The 19,653-nt window shown below is 44.0% G+C and overlaps 1 protein-coding gene across 5 annotated transcripts in view; it reads left to right on the top strand.

Moving 5' to 3' along the window:
- The first annotated feature begins 813 nt into the window (after positions 1–813).
- Positions 814–19,653, top strand: part of OSBPL3 (oxysterol binding protein like 3) — a 175,894-nt gene continuing 157,054 nt past the window's right edge. For all 5 annotated transcript variants that reach the window (XM_041727839.1, XM_041727836.1, XM_041727838.1 and 2 more), the window contains exon 1: positions 814–1,085. The gene's annotated coding sequence lies outside the window, so the exon portion shown is untranslated. The remainder of the gene's footprint in view (positions 1,086–19,653) is intronic.

The following is a 19,653-nucleotide window of genomic DNA, read 5'->3' as shown; positions in this document are numbered from 1 at the left end:
GCGAGGAGCGAGTGGGCAGTCAGGTCGGGCGGACTTGCGTGTCCATCCAGGAGCTCGGCAGTTTCATTGCAACTACGATGCCCTCTCCCCCTGCGCCCTCGTCCATGAAGAGCATGGAACAAAACCACCACACTCCCCTCAGGTCCTCTCCTGGGACCCCGCACGACTCTGCATCACTGCCTCGGGATGTTAGGGTCACAGTCTTGGACGGGCGTCCCACGCCGATTCTGTCCTTTGTCATGCGATGTCATCAGATGCCTAGCGCTCCTTTCACTATGTTTTCCTCTCCGTTCTCCATCCCTTTGCCTGTGACACCCTCAAGAGGTCGAGTCCTCTTTGCCCGTTTGCACGTGTGTCCCCTGGCACTGTCTCCTTGAACCAGCCCCTCCCGCTCCGCCCTCTCGTCTCCCCGTTCTGCTTCTCTTCCTTCCTTCCCGGGCCTGGAAACGCCGCTCGAGGGACATTCGTTGAGCCCCCACAGCACGTGAGCTGCGCGCGGAGCTGCCGGCGGCCCTTTCTCTACGCTGCTGCAGCTCCCCGCTCCCCCCTCCCTCCCCACCTGCCGGGAACCTGGGTCCCAACTGCCCAGCCTGCGTCACGGAATCCGCTCGCCCCTTCCCAGCGCATCGCCCCGCCTCCTTCCTCGGAGCCGACTCCTGATTGGTGGGGGTGCGGTCCTTCTGCCGGCGTCCGCCCGCCCCCCGCGTGGCCCCGCCCCCGGGCCCGCCGCAGGCTCCGCCCCCTCGCTCCCGCCCCCTGCGCTGCTCCCGCCCCCTGCGCTGCTCCTCCCGCTCACCTACGGGCGGCGCGCCGAGAAGTTCTGGGCAAAGTACCGGGAACTGGCAGCGCGAGCGCGGCGGCAGCGAGCCGGGCAGGGCAGCAGGGGCCCCCGGCGCAGGGCGGCCGGCGCGCGGTGCGGGCTCTGGCCCCGCTGTCCATCCGCTAGGGGCCGTCCCCGCCTCGATCGCCTGCGGCTGGCGCTGGAGCGGGACCGGACGAGCGGGCTTTGCCTCCTCCCGGCTCTGTGGACGGATCCGGGAGTCGGCACCGGAGCCATAGACGGCGTCCGCGGCTGAGCGCGGCAGGTGAGCGCCCGCACGCCCGCCTGAATGGCCCTGGGGGTGGGGGCTCGCAAGCGCCGCGGTTGGGGGGGCCCCAGACCCCGGAGGACCCGGGGAAGAAGCGGGGATGGCTGCGGCGGCCGGCGCCGGGCTCCGGGGCAGGGCCGGGCTGCTGCTGCCCACCCTGGAGCGCGGTCCTCGGGGGGACGGTGCGGCGGGATCGACGGCGGCGTGCGGGCGCCGGAGGCGGCGGGAGACACAGGAAGCCTGTGTGGGGCGCCGAGCGCGGGCGGCGCCACATCCGCGGGATGGGGCGTGCTGGGGGCCCGGGCCCGCTCGCCGCCCCCCGGCTCCGCCTGCCCCCCTCCCGGTTTGCCCCGCCGGGGGCACCCGCCCCTTGGGCGTCCCGCGCCCTGGGAAGCGTCTGCAGCCCCTAGAGTCACTGGAGGGCGTTATGGTTGATCGTGCAGATATTTCTTAAGCCGGGCAAGCCGCCTTCCTTCGTTAATGCAACTTGCCGGCCACCTCTGCACGCTTGTCCTCTTCCCCCTGCGTCTCACAAAGTACCAGCCTCAGCAGGACCCTGACCCGGGGGCGGGGCGAGGGGGGGCGACTCTGAACTTGTCGCTTTTGACGTGCACGGGAACCGTGCTGGGTGCATCCGAAGCCCTCCCCACCCCACCACGCAAGCCCCCAGATGTTGCGCGGACCCTCACAGTTGCAGCGCTGGGTTGGGTATTTAGACATATTTTAAGCTGCAGCTGCAGAAGAGATCCCCACACAGGTAAAAATGTAGGTCTGATTTCTGATCATCCAGACTCTACCTCTAAATGTCATACAAGATGAATTTCCCCCTTCTGGCCAAAGGGCACCAATCAGGCAGGCCGGGGCTGAAATGCACCCTAGCTAAATGATCATTCCTCCCCCATCACCCCCGCAGCCCCCCGACCAGCGTGCTGGCACCCCACCCTGTTCTGTGTTCCTCATAGCACTCCTCTCTGTCTGAAATTATCTCCTGGGGCTGTTTACTGTCTGCCTTCCCCCCACTAGAGTGGAAGTTCCGGGCAAGCAGAGACCTTATCTGTCTTGTCCATCGTTCCATTCCCAAAGTCAACAAGAGTGCCTGACACAGAGTAGGGATGCAAGAAAAAATTATGGGATAAATGAATAAAAACTTCTCTGTAAAATATGAAGAATGGTGATTTCACAGCTGGTTTTGATTTTCATGCTTATATATCCTTTTTTTTTTTTTTTTTTTCCTGTTGGGAAAATTAACGTGTACCAGTAACTGATTAATTGAGTACCTACCAAGAACTGGATATGTGCTAGGAGATTTATATAGATTATCTCATTAAACATTATCATAGTCTTATTATTAGTTAGGTATTTCTAAGCAGATGGGAAGTTGAGGCTCTAGCAGGTTAACCAGTTTCCCCAAGATTATCCTGGCAGAACTAAAATTCTAGTTCATTTTCTGTTGTGCTGGACCACTTCCAAGAAGCTAAAATGTGGTTTTCACCATTACAGCCGATAGACATTTAGCTTGATTTGTAATAAAAACTGTATTGCTTAGTGCTGGAGTTGGCAGCACATATACTAAAAACTGTATTGCTCAGCCAAAAGAATACTTGGTGCTTTATCATTATTGAGGTACAGTTTTGATACTAGCTAATAGTTTTATTGTAGGACAGATCCCACCAAGCTGCCATAGCTTGCATTTGCTGATTTAATCTTCACCCTCTTATAGGCAGTGTTTTGAGGTTGTCTCCATTTTTCAGATCAAGAAACTGCAGCCTAGGTTCAAGAACTAACCCCAGGTCGATGGTAAATTGCTGAACTAGATTTTGTTAATTGTCTTTCTGACTCCGAATCTTTAGCTCCTTCCACGGCACAGAAATCTCTCCTGCTCCCGCTATTCCATGAGTTGTTGACTTATAGAGTCCAGTGATAAAATGCATTTAAACCATGCCAGGTTGGGCTGTGCACTTAACTCCTGTCGGTATCAAGCATCTACTTGTACTGTTTTTGGAATTGTTGAGACTCTTACTGCCATTGATTTTTGTGGTTGAGCTTATGGCTTGTGGGCTTGGTAGATGGGGGACATTTAATAATAAGGAGGAAAGGAAATTCTTTCACTTACATTGAAACTTTCACCTAAATCTAAAGAGAAACCTGATGGGTCTTACCCACTATGGTAAATGAACTCTGAACACAGGGATGCTTTATGCCTCTGAAGGAAAAGTGATGGAAAGCTAGCTGGTTTCTCTGTTTCCATTCCTAGAACTGAGGAGAGTCAGAAAGCTCTAAATGCTCCTGCAGCAACCTTTTAGTAAAGATGCTACATTTCAGCTCTTTGCTCTCTTGTACTGAAACTGAGGGCAAGGAGAAGTTTGTTTCATGGTTACCACCTAAAGGGCTAATGGCAAAATAGGGTGGAAAGGAATTTGGGATCCTTTTTTTCTTCTACTTCCATTCCAGTTTTAGGGGGTCGTTTAATGTTTTTCCCTACACGAGGGGCTGAATAATTCAGTTTTATTTATAATGTGCCTCTTAGAAATACTATGTTTTCTTAACTGTTAATTCCACTTCAGGAGTACCCCAGGAGGGGTTGGGGAACCCTCCAACCTAGAATGCCCACAGAAGTGATGGGGGTGTGCATAAAGAGGAAGATGGAAGCTGTTCAGTTGAAAGAGCCTTCCATGCATAATTGAGAGTTGTTTATAGTTCCCTGTGAATTTCTTTTCTGTCTACATCTTATTCATCAGCTTTTCAGTCCTCTCTTCTGGAAAATTCCGTCTTGACTTCCCAATCGCTACTGTTTCAGGCCACAGTTTATGCTTACCCGAACTCTTGGCTCTCTCCTCCTCAGCACCTTTCACACAGATCCTTTCCTGTTGCCCCTGCACCCTGTTAGTTCAGGGTCTTAGGGACTTCTGCGCACTGTCCTAGCATTACTTACAGGCGGACTTTCCTCCCTCGGGCTCTCCTGCATATCACAGGCTGGTAAATTCTTTAAATGCTGTCATTGTGTTGCTAAAAATTCCTGAGTGGCTTATATAGTTAATGATAATGAAATTAATAGCAGCAGCAGAAGCTGCTGAACTTCTTGTGCCATACTGTCCTATGTGCTGTAATGACTTATTGCCTTTAATCCTCAGAGCAATACCAGAGTAGGCCTGTTATTATTTTTAAAGATTTTATTTATTTATGGGAGAGAGAGAGAGAAAGCATGTGTTGGGGAAGAGGGCCCAAGAGGGTGGGACAAGCAGGCTCCCCACTGAGCAGGGAGCCCAGCAAGGGGCTCAATCCCAGGATCATGACCTGAGCCAAAGGCAGACGTTTAACTGACTGAGCCACCCCAGGCACCCATAGTAGGTACTGTTATAGCTCCAGGTGTGGCTGCTTTACAGCTAATACTAGATGGATCTGAGACTGAAACCCCAGGTCCTTTCTTTCCCCATTTAGTCGTAGAGTCCTTAGCCTAGAGTCAGGATTTGGCAGCCTGGGCTCAGTGCCGGCCTTTACCCTTCATTCCCCAACCCTGAGCACTGGCAGCCTGCACTTTACTCAGCAACTGAGCATTTTGCTTTTTGCCTACCCTCTTGTTGCCTAGAAAGCACGTTCATTGTCTCTTGCTGTGAAAAACCAAGTCTTTCAAGGCTGAACTAAAAAGTGAAAGTCCTCAGTTCATTTTCTGACCACTGAGTATATTGATTTCTTTCTTTCCTTTCGCCCTTTATTCCTTTCATATCTCCCCCCGCTCTCAACCAATTCCTCCACTCTGGTGCCTCCTGGCTTGTTATTTATTCAGATGTACTGCCTCCCTCAGTAGACTGTAAATGCCTTGAAAGCATGTGTCCATGCCTCCTGTTTCTATCCATCAGATCGCCAAGCACAGTAGGCTATCCATAGTAGGTGCTCAATTAAAGAGAGAATATGAAAGTGTTATATTTGGTTATATTGTTAGAATATTCTGGGAAAAAAGTCATTGGAATGTAGCATTTTGTTTTCTACATTTTGGTCCACAATACCGTAATGTCTTCATCAATTTAGGTTGAAGTGAAAGAAATCCTATTTATTGAAATCCACAGAGTGCCCATTCTGATTGTTTTCACCTTGGAGATACTGCAAGGAACTCTCAGACCCATTCACAAAACAAACATTGTAGAATAAATGTCTTTTATCTTAAATGCACTATTTTTTCATATATCTGGTAATGTTATTAAAAACAGATTAAAACAGTATGGAATTGAAACTAAATTTTGTTCACTTTTTAGAAAAGATTTTGTTTATTCATGAGAGACACAGAGAGGCAGAGACATAGGCAGAGGGAGAAGCAGGCTACTTGCAGGAAGCCTGATGTGGGACTCGATCCCCGGAACTGGGATCACACCCTGAGCCAAAGGCAGATGCTCAACCACTGAGCCACCCAGGCGTCCCTTGTTCACTTTTTTATAGATAAATGAACATTTCACGTTTTTAACCAGATTTACTAGATCCTCCATGAATCAGCTCTGGTTCACAGTTCATCATTCATCACTTTGCTGTGTTTCCCAGTCACGTTGAACTCAATTCAGCCCCTGCCTATATCCGCGGGGCTATGTGTCATGTGCTCTGGCCTCCCAGTTTTGCATAAACTTCTATCCTCTTTGTAATCTCCTCTTCCTCACCCACATCCACCTGGCTGAGTCCCACTCTTCTGTCATGTTTCAGCATGGATATCCTGTGCACGAAGTCCTCTGCTGTCTCCCCAGATTGAAGTTGGAGAATGCTCCTGGCACTCTGGGCCTACCCATTTTATAGGGAGCAGTGAGCATACCATTTTGTAACTGTTGATCACTTGACTGACTCTTTTCTGAAGCCACTGACTCTTATTTGGTGAACATTAGAATCGCTTTTAATAAATTTCCCTCTGTAGGCCCCACTCCTGAAGCTTTTGGATCAAGGGGCTTGGGGTAAAAAGAGCTGATCACTGGGGTTGTGTTGTTTTGTTTTGCTTTAAAGGAGTTTTTTTTTTTTTTTCCCCATTCTGTATCATAGCTGGATAGTATCCCATTGTGTGAATGGCATAAACTTCATCCAGTTACTTATTTTTAAAGCAACAGCTTTATGGAGATAGCTTTCATATTTTATACAGTTCACCCACTTAAAGTATACAATTCAGTGATTCCTGGCATAGTCACAGTTGTGTAACCATCACCGTAATTAATTTTAGAACATTTTATCACCCACAAAAGAGATGACACCCATTAGCAGTCTTCTCTGTCACCCTGAAACCACTAACTTACTTTATGTCTGTATCAATTTTCTTTTTTCTTTTCTTTCTTTCTTTTTTTTTTTTTTTTTAAGATTTTATTTATTTATTCATGAGAGACACAGAAAGAGAGAGGCAGAGGGAGAAACAGGCTCCCTATGGGGAGCCTGATAAGGTACTCGATCCTGGGACTCCAGGACCACACCCTGGGCTGAAGGCAGGGGCCAAACCCCAGAGCCACCCAGGGATCCCCAGTATGGATTTTCCTATTGGGATATTTCATGTAATTGGAATCATATAGTATGTGGTCTTTCTGTGTCTAGCTTCTATCAATGGAAGTGTTGTATTCAGAGTTCATCTCTGTTACAGCTTGGATCAGGACTTCATTCTTTTTCATTGCCTGATACCACTCCATAGTTTGTAATACCATGTTTAATTTATCCATTTGCCCATTGATGGAACTAGTATTATTAAGTCCCCCTTGAGTGGTCCTAGTGTGCAGCCAGGAACTAAACCAGAAGTTCCTTTGAGTCTTGTTCACTGTGTCTTGGGACGAGAGCAGTATTTGGCACAAGATAGGTGTGTAATAAACATCTGAATCAAAGAAGCATTTTATTAAAAGTACAATTCTTATCATGTCGGTGTCTTCAAAAAATGTTTAAAAGAGCTTTCATATTTGATTGCTTAGATCCCAATTTGAGCAATGGTACAGTTGTTAAAAAAGGAGATAAAGGAATTTGGACATGGATGAAATGTTATGATTTTTTAGCATTTGCTTCAAAATAATCTGAGGTTGGGCAGAGAATTTAGAGGGAACAAGGCTATCCATGAGTTAATGAGTTAATGATGACTGAAGCTGGGTGATTAATTCATGGGGTTTTAAAAACTATTCTCTATATTTCGGTTTACTAGGGCAGCCATTGGCCACGTGTTACTACTGAGCACTTGAAATGTGGTTAATGCTTATTGAGATGTACTACAAGTATAACGTATATATTGCGTTTTGAAGAGTTAGTTCAAAAAAGAATGTAAAATTATCTCAATTTTTGTTTATATGTTCAAATAATAATATTTTGCATATAGTATGGTAATATATAATTAAAGCTAATTTCATCTGTTTCCTTTGATCTTTTTAATAGGTTACTTAAACATTAAAATTATGTATATGAGTCATATTACATTTCTGTTGGGGTAGTGCTACTGTATACTGTTACATGTATCTGAGATTTTTTGTAAATTAAAGATATCTGAATTTTTTAAAAGTCTGAAGTAAAATATTTTTCATTTCATAAATGATTCCTCTTATATGAAAAGATTGAGAAATATTGATTTGTTCAAAGATGATTCTTTGTGGGAAGCTTGTGGCAGGCAGGCTGTAGTCTTGCAGTGTCATTCCTGGGCTTCTTCGATGTGAAAATTTAAAAATTTTTTATAATAAATGGAGTAGTAGCATGAGAGAGTTGTTCCTTTAGTTATTTATCTGATTCTTTTGTTTTTAAGTTGATGAAATATTTCATAAATCTTGGAAAAATAGAGAAAATGCAATGGTAATGTCATTGTTCTTATTCACAATGTTTATACCCTGAAATTGAATTTTTCTGGACTTGATTTATAATCACCCTGCCTAAATCTGTTTGTTTGTGAGTCAGAATGTGATTGTTTTGTTTCTAGGCTTCCCAAGACCCTTGGAATATGAGTGGAATATGATTCTTAAATAATAAGTGGATTTACGGCTGAGAAGCACATTGCTTTCATATAAAATTTTTTTAGATGAGCATTATGTCACTCTCTGGATGTCTTTGTTTACTCACAGAGAGTAGACCTGAATTGAAAAATAGCTTTAATGTAAGCAGAACATAATCAAATTGCCATGAACAGCTCAAGAGATCATCAAAGGATCTGTGACTGTCAGTATAAAATCAAATTTATTTTGTTTACTCTCTACAGTTAACATATTAAAATCTAATTTTTAAGATGTGTGGATCACATTCCTCAGTATAACATTTCTCCACTTATGTATTAAAATGTAGTATAGTTAAAGAATCCCATACTTACTTTCTTGATATCAAATGCTGTAATACAAAAAATTTAAAGTTATAGTTTAAGTCTTAGAAAACAAATTTTTCTTCCCCAAATCGTTTGTGATGGTCAGTGATCTGAAATGTTTCAAAGCAAAAGCTAAATAATAATATTTTTTAAATCTCACAAACATTATAAAAATTGAAGTAAATGCCTCCCTGGAATGAAAACGTGGGAGTTTGATTTCTGCTCACGCACATAATATGTATTGTGTCAGGTGCTAGGCTGTGTACAGGGGGATATGGTGAATTGGACAGATGTGGAACCTCCCCTCCTGGAACTTACAGTTTAGAAGGGGATCGAGTTTTAGTTACAGTGGGGACACGTAGCTCAAAGGGAATGAGTCTGGATTTTAATTGGGACTCTGGGGAGAAGATTTCCATTTTTCTACAGGTCATGATCCAGGCTGCTGATTGTCTAAAGGAGGAGGAGAAAGAGAATGGGGCTGGGAATCCTCAGAGGATGACCCAGGCAAAATCCTGTCCTGTTTGTTTTTGTGTGTGTGTGTGGCTTGTGGCAGCCAGATGGAACTGAGTGGGAGGAGGGGCTTAACGTCTCTTTTGAGCTTTTGAATTGCTTTCTATGATGCTACACAGGAATTGAAACCAAAGTTGAGTTTTTGCCACCTTTGTAGCTGAAACTGAATGAGATCTAACAACCTGTTCTCTAGCATAGCCATGAAAGTAGCTTAGAATCCCTTCCCAGCTCTAATTCTAGAGTAGCTCATTGTCTAGCATCTGAGTTACAAGTGAGTGTGGGGTATTTGTAGGCCTCAAAGCATATAGGGTAGATCCACTTGGGTTTTTCTCACAGGTTCAGAGCTGCTTCAAGCAGCAGATCTTTAGCATATATATAATTAATGGAGATGTCCTTTGGAGCTTGTTGGAGTCATTGGGGAATGGGGAACCATGCAGCCCTTAGAGGTGGTGATGATGACTACAAAGAATAATGAAAACAGCAATGGCAGCTAGTAACTGTGAAGCACTCACCGTGTGCTAGCCTAAGTGCTTTGCTTACCACGACCTCATTAGATCTTCGGGTAACTTGTGAGGTCGCTGTCATCATCTCGGTTTACCGGAGACCAGACAGAGGCTGGGGAGGAATTACTTGTTCTTTGGTTGTCCGGCATCTACTCATCCTTCCTGATTTCCATTTGAAGAATCACTTCTTGGCATCTAGTGTGCTGATTCCAGAACAGGGGCTCCATTCTCCTTGGCCATGGGTAGGCCTGTGAGCCGGGCTGGACTCCGGGGCCAATGCCAAGGGCCGTGGACATTCTGCTGCAGAGGGTGTGTCCGACCAGACCATTCCTGTCTACACCACATTGTTGTGGTCTGGCTTCCGTTCTCGTGAAGCTGTGCCAGGGCTTGCCTCTCCTCTTACTTCCTTAAACTGGTTGTCAAGGAGTCTCTCGTGTCAAGCAGGGGCCTGTGTCGAGCAATGGTGCAAGCAGCTAAGGTACTGCAGCGAGGAGATCTCACTGGGACCAGCATCAGCTGACGATACTCCAGAACCCATAATAGGCAGAAGTAGAGGAGGTCTGCAGGGGCCCGGGACTGATGAAATCCCATTAAAAAGGGGAGGATTTGGGCAGACTCTTCAGACCTGATCCCTCTACGTCTGACCACTTAAAAAAAGGCACCTGCCCCTAAAGGCTCTGCCGGATTGATCTTGGAACAGAACAGATCCTTCTGTGCTTGAACACAAGAAGCAATAAGTGCTGAGAACTGACCTGGAACAGACCAGACCAGACCAGACCAGACCAGACTGAGGCCTTATCTCAACCGCTGGCCCACAGACTGACTTCACGTTTGGTTCCCTCACTTCCTACACCCACTGTTATCTGTTTGTTGTGTGGCTTGTCTTCTGCTCTCTGTGCATTGTAAGAAGCCAAGTTTAATCACATGGTGAAATGTCACTGAGTTTTGAAACCTGAACCTGCTTTATAATTATGATTAACTTTGCCTTACAATTGAATAAAGCTGGCATCAGAAAGACAACTCGCGTGTGCGACTTCATAGTGTGCTCTTGACACTGGTATTTGTCCAAGATATATATTTTTTTGGTTTCACTTGCCAGGTTGGTTTCTCGGACTTCCACTCAAAGAACCCCTGGGGGTCATAGACTAGAGAGGCTTAAGTAGTTTACTCATAGTCACAAATGGATGGCAGAAGTAGGGTACAGTCCAGTCATTCTGCTTCTACTGCCAGGCCGTTGAGCACAGGGCTCCTCAGTGTGGGGAGAGCACTGGACTGGGAGCCAGAGAATCAGAGAATGGATCCACTCCCAGCAGTGCCTCTGCCTCTTAGCCTTGGGCCAGTCACTGCCTTTATAGAGCGAACTGGGTGGACAGGATGAGATCTACCCATGTCTACGTGACAGCCAACTTGAGATGTCCTCCTCCGTGAGATTTTTGGACATACGGTGTCCCAGTTTCTAAAAGCTTTCAGTCTGAGGCTTGAGGTGTAGTCTGAGGCAGTGGTTTTCTTTTTTTTTTCTTTTTAAATATTTTATTTATTCATTCATGAGAGACACACAGAGAGACAGAGAGAGAGAGGCAGAGACATAGGCAGTGGGAGAAGCAGGCTCCATGCAGGGAGCCCGATGTGAGACTCGATCCCGAGTCTCCAGGATCACAACCTGGGCCTAAGGCAGCGCTAAACCGCTGAGCCACTGGGCTGCCCCGGCAGTGGTTTTCAAAGTGGGTTCCAGGAGTTGCCCTATCGGCATTATGTGGGAACTTGTTAGGAGTGCAGATTCTTGTGCCTTACCCCAGACCTACTGACAGCTCTGCAGGGGAGCCCAGCAGTCTGTGTTTTTGCAAGCCCTTTCGGGTGATCCTGATGCACAGAAAAAAACATTTACATTTTATTTATTACATTTATTAAATTTATACACATGATTTATTGTGTATAAGTTGCTTCCTAGAAGGAGGGAGCATGAAAAAATTGGTCACAGCGCTGCTCTCAGGGAACATTCATTCCAGGAGACAGATATAAAGGCACAGTTGTGAGAGACAAGGAGGGGTGGGTACTTGCTGTGAAGATGGTATTGCCGAGTTAGAGGAGCAGAGAAAGAACGATGGGAGGTGCTTTTGCAGGGAAGTGGGCATTTGAGGCAAGCCTTGAGGGATGTATAGGATTGGGATGAAGGAAGGGAACAGAGGGCTGGCTAGAAAGCACATCCTACAGAGCATGCAGGATGAGTCAGGGCATAGTAGCATTTTAAGGAACGAGGAACCTTCCAGTTTAATGATAAGGATTGCTTTAATTGGGAGAAGTGACAGGATATGAGCACACACAGGTAGGTTGAGGCTGAACTGGAGTGGATCCTGAGTTTGGACTTTATTCTGTAGAGAGTGAACAAGGAGGTGAGGTGGTGGGCGCCACGTTAGGGGAGGTATTCCAGGGCTGGAAGAGAAGGTCAGAGGCTGGGAATACAACACAGTGAGCCTGACCTGGGGAGGGAACAATGGAGAGGAAAGGAAAAAGACAACTCAGACATATTGGAAGGTTGGAACGAGACAGTTCCTAGGAACTCTGGGGATCTGGGGGACAGGTTTGAGGGAGAAGGCAAAGATGATTCTATGGGAGATAATAAGTGGCGTGGGTACAATCAGGTAAAAAAGCTGGAGCCTTACATCATATCTTCCACGTAGATAACTTCCACATGGATCAAAACTAACCTGAAAACAACTAGGAAAAAAATTAAAATATCATTTTAATAATAATGGAGTTGAAAAATTCCTTCAAGACAGAATCCAGACCCGATGAAACAAAAGATTGAATTATTTGACTATATTTAATTTTTGCAGGACTGTTTTTTTAAAAAACTATGTCCAAAGGCAGTTAATAAGCTTAGATAATTTCAACACATGTCCCAAAGACATAATTTTGTCAGTATATAGAGAACTACAACAAATAAGGGAAAGAATAGTTACTGTAGAGGCAAAGAATATGAACAGTTTACAAAAGAGCGTGAAATTACTCTTCAATATGTGAGAACTTTAACTTCGTTCATAAATAAAAAGAAAAATGCCAATGAAAACTTTCGTGAGACACTACTTTTCATCTATCAGATTGGCAAATAAAACAAAATGTGATAAAACTGTTGGCAATAGCTTTTTGAGGAAGCAGGTATTTATGGTGGATGGAATGAAATGGCTCTGTGTAGAGCAATTGGCAATATCTATCAAGACTGCAAATGCATGCACCCTTTGAACCAGCCATATAGTAACTCTGAATTTTATCCTACAAATATATAAATGTGCACAATGATTTATGTACAAAGTTATTTACTGCAGCATTGTTTGAATAAATACAAAATTGCAAATAATCAAATTGTCTATCAATAAGAACTGATTAATAAATAATGGAGCGGTTAAAAATGAAGCAGCTCAAAAAAAAAGTATAGTAGAAAAAAATGAAGCAGCTCTATAGCTACTGATTAGGAATAGTCTCTGAGATTTATTAAATTAAAAAAAAGCGAGGTGTAGATTACATAGGTTTGTGGCATACATGCCGCACATACCAAGGCACCACGTATGGTATGCTTCCATTTGAGTGAAAGTATACCCATGTATAATATATATTTTATATGTATATATACATAAGCATGTATGCATTTATGACAATTATAACCCAGTGGGCTGAAGCCAGCTTGCAGTAGTTTGTGAGAGCCAACTGTGTGCATTTCTTTTTAATCCTCGGTGGGTGGCTTTGCATTGGTAGTTTGAAATTGGCCACAGTGGAAGCATTTATACCATGGAAATCAGCCAAGGCAGTAAATCAGGATTTTTGTTTTTGTTTTGCCAGACAACTGGTTCATAAACATTTACTGGTACTCACTGTGTATCATAAATATAAAGTATTTTTTGAAGGATACACAAGAGGTCAGTAACATCAGATTCCCCAAGAAAGGGAAAATGAGTGGCAAAAGGACAGTTGTGAGATTGAAAATCTACGTCTTGAATTTTGTCCCACACCAATGTATTATTCTGCAGTAAATATTAAAGCAAACAAAAAAAGTAACTTTAGAGCTTCAGGCCTATGTGATGTGACTGTGTTAGTTAAGGTGCCTGTGAATACTATAAGGAAAAATACTATCTGGTATTGAGTAGATTTTAGGGGGAAAGAAAGCTTTTGGTTTTGAACATGCTCAGCTTGAAGCATCATTGGAGATGGGTGACATCATTAGAGATGTCTAGCAGGTAACTCAGAAGAGAGGGCAAAGCTGTTAATCACCTCTGTGAGTCAGGAGTTTAGTTTAAATTATGGCAGTTTCTAAGAGAGGCCCAACCTGTACAACATTTGGGCAGGTCCCCAGAGCAAAAGGGGGATGGGTGCATGTGGTACCTTGGGAAATGCCAGCTAAGAGGAAGGTTGGGGAAGAGTGATTTGTCATAAGATAGAAGGATCATATAATGATGATAATAGAAGCTTCCTTTAATGGGTTATCTACAAAAAGTGAGGCACTATTCTCAGTACTTTGCCAAAGAACATCACTGGATTTAATTTTTGCAACCCCTCAGTGGCAGGGGGTGGGGATGGGGTATGTGACTTCCATGATTGCCCGGTGAATGCAGAAAAGTAATTCTAAAGAGTAAAGCAGGATAGAGCTCCTGGGAGGGATGTGAACAGAGCAGGACCTCGAAATGTAAGATTTTAAAGGTCACGCCTTTTGAGGCAGAGGGAGTGTTGAACAATGGCTGAAAGAGGCGCTATCTGATGTAGCTGGAGGGTAGAGATTCAGGGAAGCTCGGGCCACTCCATCCTCTACAGTTGGAGAGCCACAGAGTATTTCCAACCAGGGGAAAAATTCACCCAGTTAGGTGTTCAACTCTGTCTTTTTCTAGCCCAGTATTGGCTTCCATTTACCATACGTGTATCTTTGGGAATGATGCTAGTACTGAATGAAAAAGGAAAGGGGTACCAGCTATGGCTTAAATGAGGTTCAGAGAAAGGATTGCATGGGCTTCTTCATGCAAAGCTGCTAAGGAGCTGTGCTCCGGACTTGTACTTCCTGTTTTTCTAGTAGCATTCCAGTTTGTTTGTTACTTTTAGCTCTGCATCATTTGTTCCTTGTTTAAAGGCCTGGAAGTCTCTTTCGTTCTCTGGCATCCCAAGGTTTTATTTTCATAGGTGTATGTAGATAGGCATAGATGGATGTGTAAGGTATCTGCCTTTTCTGATCCACAGATTAAGACACCTTGTCTGCCGAATGCCTGGGACCAGAAGGACGGAATGTTGGAATTTGGGTGTTGGTAAACTGTTTGGTGTATGGTCCTGAGAGGTGCCCTGATTGTCCCTCATTGCTAAGAACGTCACAGATTCGTTGGGCAAAATAAAACCATGTTCTTGCATCTTGCTCCAGGTACTTAACTCATACTGAAGTTTAGCATATCATGGACTTGCCCACATCCCTGTGGAGAGTACTGTGGCTCCTCCACTCTCTCAGAGGAGTTGTGTAAGGATTGGCTCAGTGTTAGTAGACGTGAAGGGGGCTCCGGAGGTCATGAGAGCCACGTGGTTGCTAGTTGGGCAGGAAGCCAGCGGGAGGGATGTGGCCCATGTGAATGGGACTCACAGTCCCAGTGATCTGTCATTTACTCTGGGTGGTTCCAAGCTTCAGCAGCTCCAGAATGACCTGCAGGGCCTATTAAAACATAGACTGCTGGTCCTCACCCCTGGAGTTTCTGATTTAGTGGATGTATGGTGGGGCTTGTGATTCTGTGGTTCTAGCAAGTTCTCAGGTGATCCTGAGGCTGCTGGTCCAGGGACCCCTTTGAAAATCCAAACTGGTTCAGTAGTCAAACTGAGTCTCGACAGCCCTGAGCCTGCTCTGACTTGGGGAAGGACCAGAGAAATCTGGTTATCATAACCCCCATATTTTGTATGGGATTTCCATGTTTGTAAGTTGCATTAATATACCTTGCTTCTCACAACAAAACAACGCTGTGAGGTAGGCAGAACAGGTATTGACCTTGTTGTGTTGTGTAGTTGGGGAGAATCAGACTGACGAACTTGGGTAAGGTGAGTGATTTACCTGAGGGGCAAATTGCAGAACTGAGATTACATCCAGGTTTTTCTTACTGCAGCTTTAGTGTTCTTCTGGTTTTACCAGCCTTTACAGAGATGAGCTGCTCTGACAATGCGCAGACTTTGTTTTAATCACCGTCTGACTCCAAAATAGCTTCTCATTTTAGAACAGTTTTAGATTTCCAGAAAAGTTGTGAAGATACTAGAATTCCCATATGCCTCGTACTCAATTTCCTCTATGATTACTATCTTACATGAGGAAGTTCCATTTGTCACAGATAATGAACCAACACCGATACATTATTTTTAACCAAAGTCTATGCGTCATCCAGATTTCCTTGGTTTTTACCTAATATACTTTTTCTATTCCAGGATTCCTTGTTTTTGATGACCTTGACAATTTTGAGGTCTGCTGGTCAGGCATTTTATAGAATGGCCCTCAGCTGCCATTTGTGTGGTGTTTTTCTCATGATTAGACTAGGTTATGGGTTTTGGGGAGAAAGATAACAGAGATGAAGTGCCATTCTCCCCACATCGTAATGAGGGTACATACTGCCAACATGATTTATCACTCTCCATGTGACCTTGATCACCTTGTTGAGGTACTGTTTGTCAGCTTTCTCTGCTCTAATGTTACTCTTTCCCCAACCTGCTATGTGCAGTCCACACCTAAGGAGTAGAGAGTTATGTTCACCTCCTTGAGGATGGAGCGTCTACACACATGATTTGGTATTTTCTGCATGTTAGGTTGTCCTTCATTTATCGATTTATTCAGTTAATCAGTATTTATATCAGTGTGAATTCATGGATGTTTATTTCATGTTTTGGGTTATAGTCCAATAGTGCTTTCTTTATTTTGTCTCTCTAATTGTATCAGTTCTGACTAGTAGGCACATTTTCAGTTGGATCCTGTGTTCTTTTGACATAAGCCCATCATTGTTGATTTTTTGTGTGTGTGTCTTCTTACCTTCTGGAGCTACAAGATGCTCTAGAACTATCTTGTATTATCCCTACTTAGCCCTAGAATAGTGTTTTTAATGTTGGTCTTGATCCACTAAATTGATTTCATCATCCACTACCTGAGTCATCACCCACAGTGAAGACACTGATCCATTTCTACTCATCACATATTACAAGTAAGGAAATTGACACCGTAAAAGGTGAGATGACTTATCCAAGGTCATGCGTAGTTGGTAGCAAAGCTGGTGCCAGGACCAGTTCCAGGTCCTCTAGACTCGTAGTTCCGGGTCTTTTCTCTCATTTTATGTTGGCAAATTTTGCCATTTGGAACCTGGTTCATCAGTCTCCCATCTCACCCACATCCTTGTGCATAGGCAATCAAATGTGAACTCAACTGGATGTACTGCTTCTACCCAGGATAGACCTAAGAGAGTGCTGGCCAGATTCCTGGTGGAGACTGCCACGGCGAGTGTGTGTTTTCCAGTCAGAATAGGGTTTTGTAATGTGAATGACTTAACAAACCCACAGAAGCACCTAGAAACTGAGGTTCTACGTGACCGGCCTCTGTTTTGTGGGGAAGTGGGGACAGAAGGAAGGGAGGCTTATAGAATCCTCGCACTCTTCATTGGAGCTCTCCCCTTTTGGTGGGGGAGGCAGTAAGAAGTGAATTCAAGGAGCAAAACCTTCAAATTTCACTTCCTCCTGTGAACTCCTGGGATGTACAAAGAGCTGAACAAAAAAGGTTTTGGGTGTTCTAAAGGCCCAAACAAACAGTTATTAGGATCTGGTGTGAATAATCAATTATACCACGAAACTTATTTTACTTTGTGGGAGGAAATAATCCAGCCACAAAAAGGTTCCTAAGATTCAGGGAATAATAAAGGACAAACTTATTTCATATCCATTTCTCTGAATGTTTCACTTCAAAAGATATTTTTTAAAAATTTGTAATAATTGAGGTTGAGGGCTCTGGCAGAAAAATTATTCCTATAAAGGAGTTTAAAAGACAAGGACATTCATTATAGGATATTTTGTTTGTAAATAACAGAAACCCATTGAGCTTAAAGACAATTACAAAATTTTTTTTGCAGGCCACCTCGGTGGTTCATTCAGTTAAGCATCCGTCTCTTGTTTTGGTCCCAGGTCATGATTTCAGGGTAGTGAGATTGGGTCACCTGTGGGGTTCCGCACTCAGCAGAGAGTCTGCTTGAGATCCTCCCTCGCCCTCTATTCCTCCTCTATTTGCACTCTCTAAATAAATAAAATCTTAAATGACAAAAAACATCTTAAAAAACAAAAAAAGAAAATTCGCTGGTTTATGTTGCTAAAACGTCCAAGAGCAGGGCTAAGCTTCAGGCATGGCTGGATTTAGGGGCCCAAATCATGTCATCAGGGCTGTTTCTTGCCATCTCCTACACCCTGTTTTTATCTGGCCTCATTCTCAGGCAGGCTTTCTCTACCTGAGTACCTCTTAGCAGGGACTGGCTTTTTCCTGCAAGCCAAGCAGCTATATTCTGGGGATGTTTTTTGCCTCTGGTTGTCCCTGCCTTTGCTCATGCTCCTACCTCGGAACTAGTAACTGGGGCCAGAATTATCCGGGCTGTCCCTAGCTGGGGGCAGGCCTGGTGTTTTCTGTGGAACAGGGCAACGGATGGTTCCTCTGAGGAAGTTTGAGGTGCCGCTGCCAGGCAGGTGACTTGGCTGGATGAACAAAAATAATGGAAGGCCATTTTATAGTGTTTTGAACACTCAGGGTAAATGCTTGATGGATGAGTAGATGCTCAGCTCTCATGCTCTTTAGACATTTGTTTATTTAGTCCCTTCCCAAGCTATTCATTTATTTTGTAGACTTGTGAGTTCTTTTAGAGAGACCTCCGCGTCATTTCTTGATTAATGTACTAACCTGACTGCCAGCCCTTGTTAGGCCTCCAGCAAATGCTCCTCTTGCTGTTAATGCTAATTGTGAGGCCAATTTCAGCTAGGCTTGGCTAGATGATGGTGATCCAGTCTTTGAACCTGTTTAACCATGTTAGTGTTCGACAATTTATGATTGGTTTTGGCCGAATGGTCAGCATAGATGCCTTTATTAAATCTGCTCTGCTACTGGGGGAAGGGAGGTGACTTCTGATCTTCTTTTTTCCCTTGATGCTATTTGTTGCTCAGATCATTAGTAGCTAATTCTAATCCCTCTGTAAGAGGAGACCAATTTTTATTTTTTTATCATTCCGTGAGCCAAGAATTATTAGTTCCAGGTTTAATAAAAAATTTAACTGCAAGTTTGATTATTCAAATCTCTTGCTTATTTTCCTTGTTGCTACCTGTCTTCTGCAAATTTCACTGCTTATTAACACCTTTGCCTGAAGGTAGACAAGATCAAGGAGTCTATGTAATTACAACTTTGACAGCATCCTGTCTTTTTTCTTGTTTCTTCCTGGAGGGGCTATCTCCTTGGCTATGTTTCTGTGCAAAACCAGTTTGTACATTGACCAACATGAACTGTGACAGATTATCTGTGAATTTCAGTTAACCATCTTTCTCCTGTCAACAGGAATTTGAACATTGGCTGCAAAGTCACCTCTCTCTGTCGTAGTTGCCTGGAATTCAGATCTTTTCCTTTGCCTTTTTCTCGAATCCTATTGAGATCAAGTTAAACATGAAAGTAATGTCAAGTTCAGAAGAGGATAAGTGTTTGGGTCCATTCATCAGTCTTGAGGGAGTGTTGTTTTTGTATTTCACAACCAAATAGAAAAGATATCCGATTAAGGATATCTGTTAGAGGATCCGATTCTTGGTTTCAGCTCCGATCATGATCTCAGGGTCATGGGATCAAGTCCCACATTGAGCTCCATGCTCAGTACAGAGTCTGCTTGGGTTTTTTTCTCCCTCTGTCCCCCTTCCCCATAAATAAATAAACTTTTATTGCCAAAAAAAAAAATCTGTGTTCGTTCTCAACAGACAGTTGAGTTTACATTTATTTTGTCTGTTTCTATTTATTTGAAGCACTGCTTGACTAATTCAGTGCCATCAGTTTTTAGACTTCTGTTTTGAATCTCTGAAGTATTTATATCTGGGTAATGGTCAAGATTCCCAAAAACCATTTTGATGAGTTTCTCATTCATATATATATATATACATATATATATACACACACACACACACTACATAAGCAAGGCAAGCCTTTGCATTATGAGACTATTTTTAGAACACTAATGAAGTGGAAGGGTTTGTGTTTCATTTCCCTTGGTTTTCCTCTATTCAGACA

Source organism: Vulpes lagopus, chromosome 13 (assembly GCF_018345385.1).
Source record: "Vulpes lagopus strain Blue_001 chromosome 13, ASM1834538v1, whole genome shotgun sequence".
Lineage (NCBI taxonomy): Eukaryota > Metazoa > Chordata > Mammalia > Carnivora > Canidae > Vulpes > Vulpes lagopus.
Note: the sequence above shows the minus strand (reverse complement) of the source record. Positions and strands in the feature narration are given on the sequence as shown.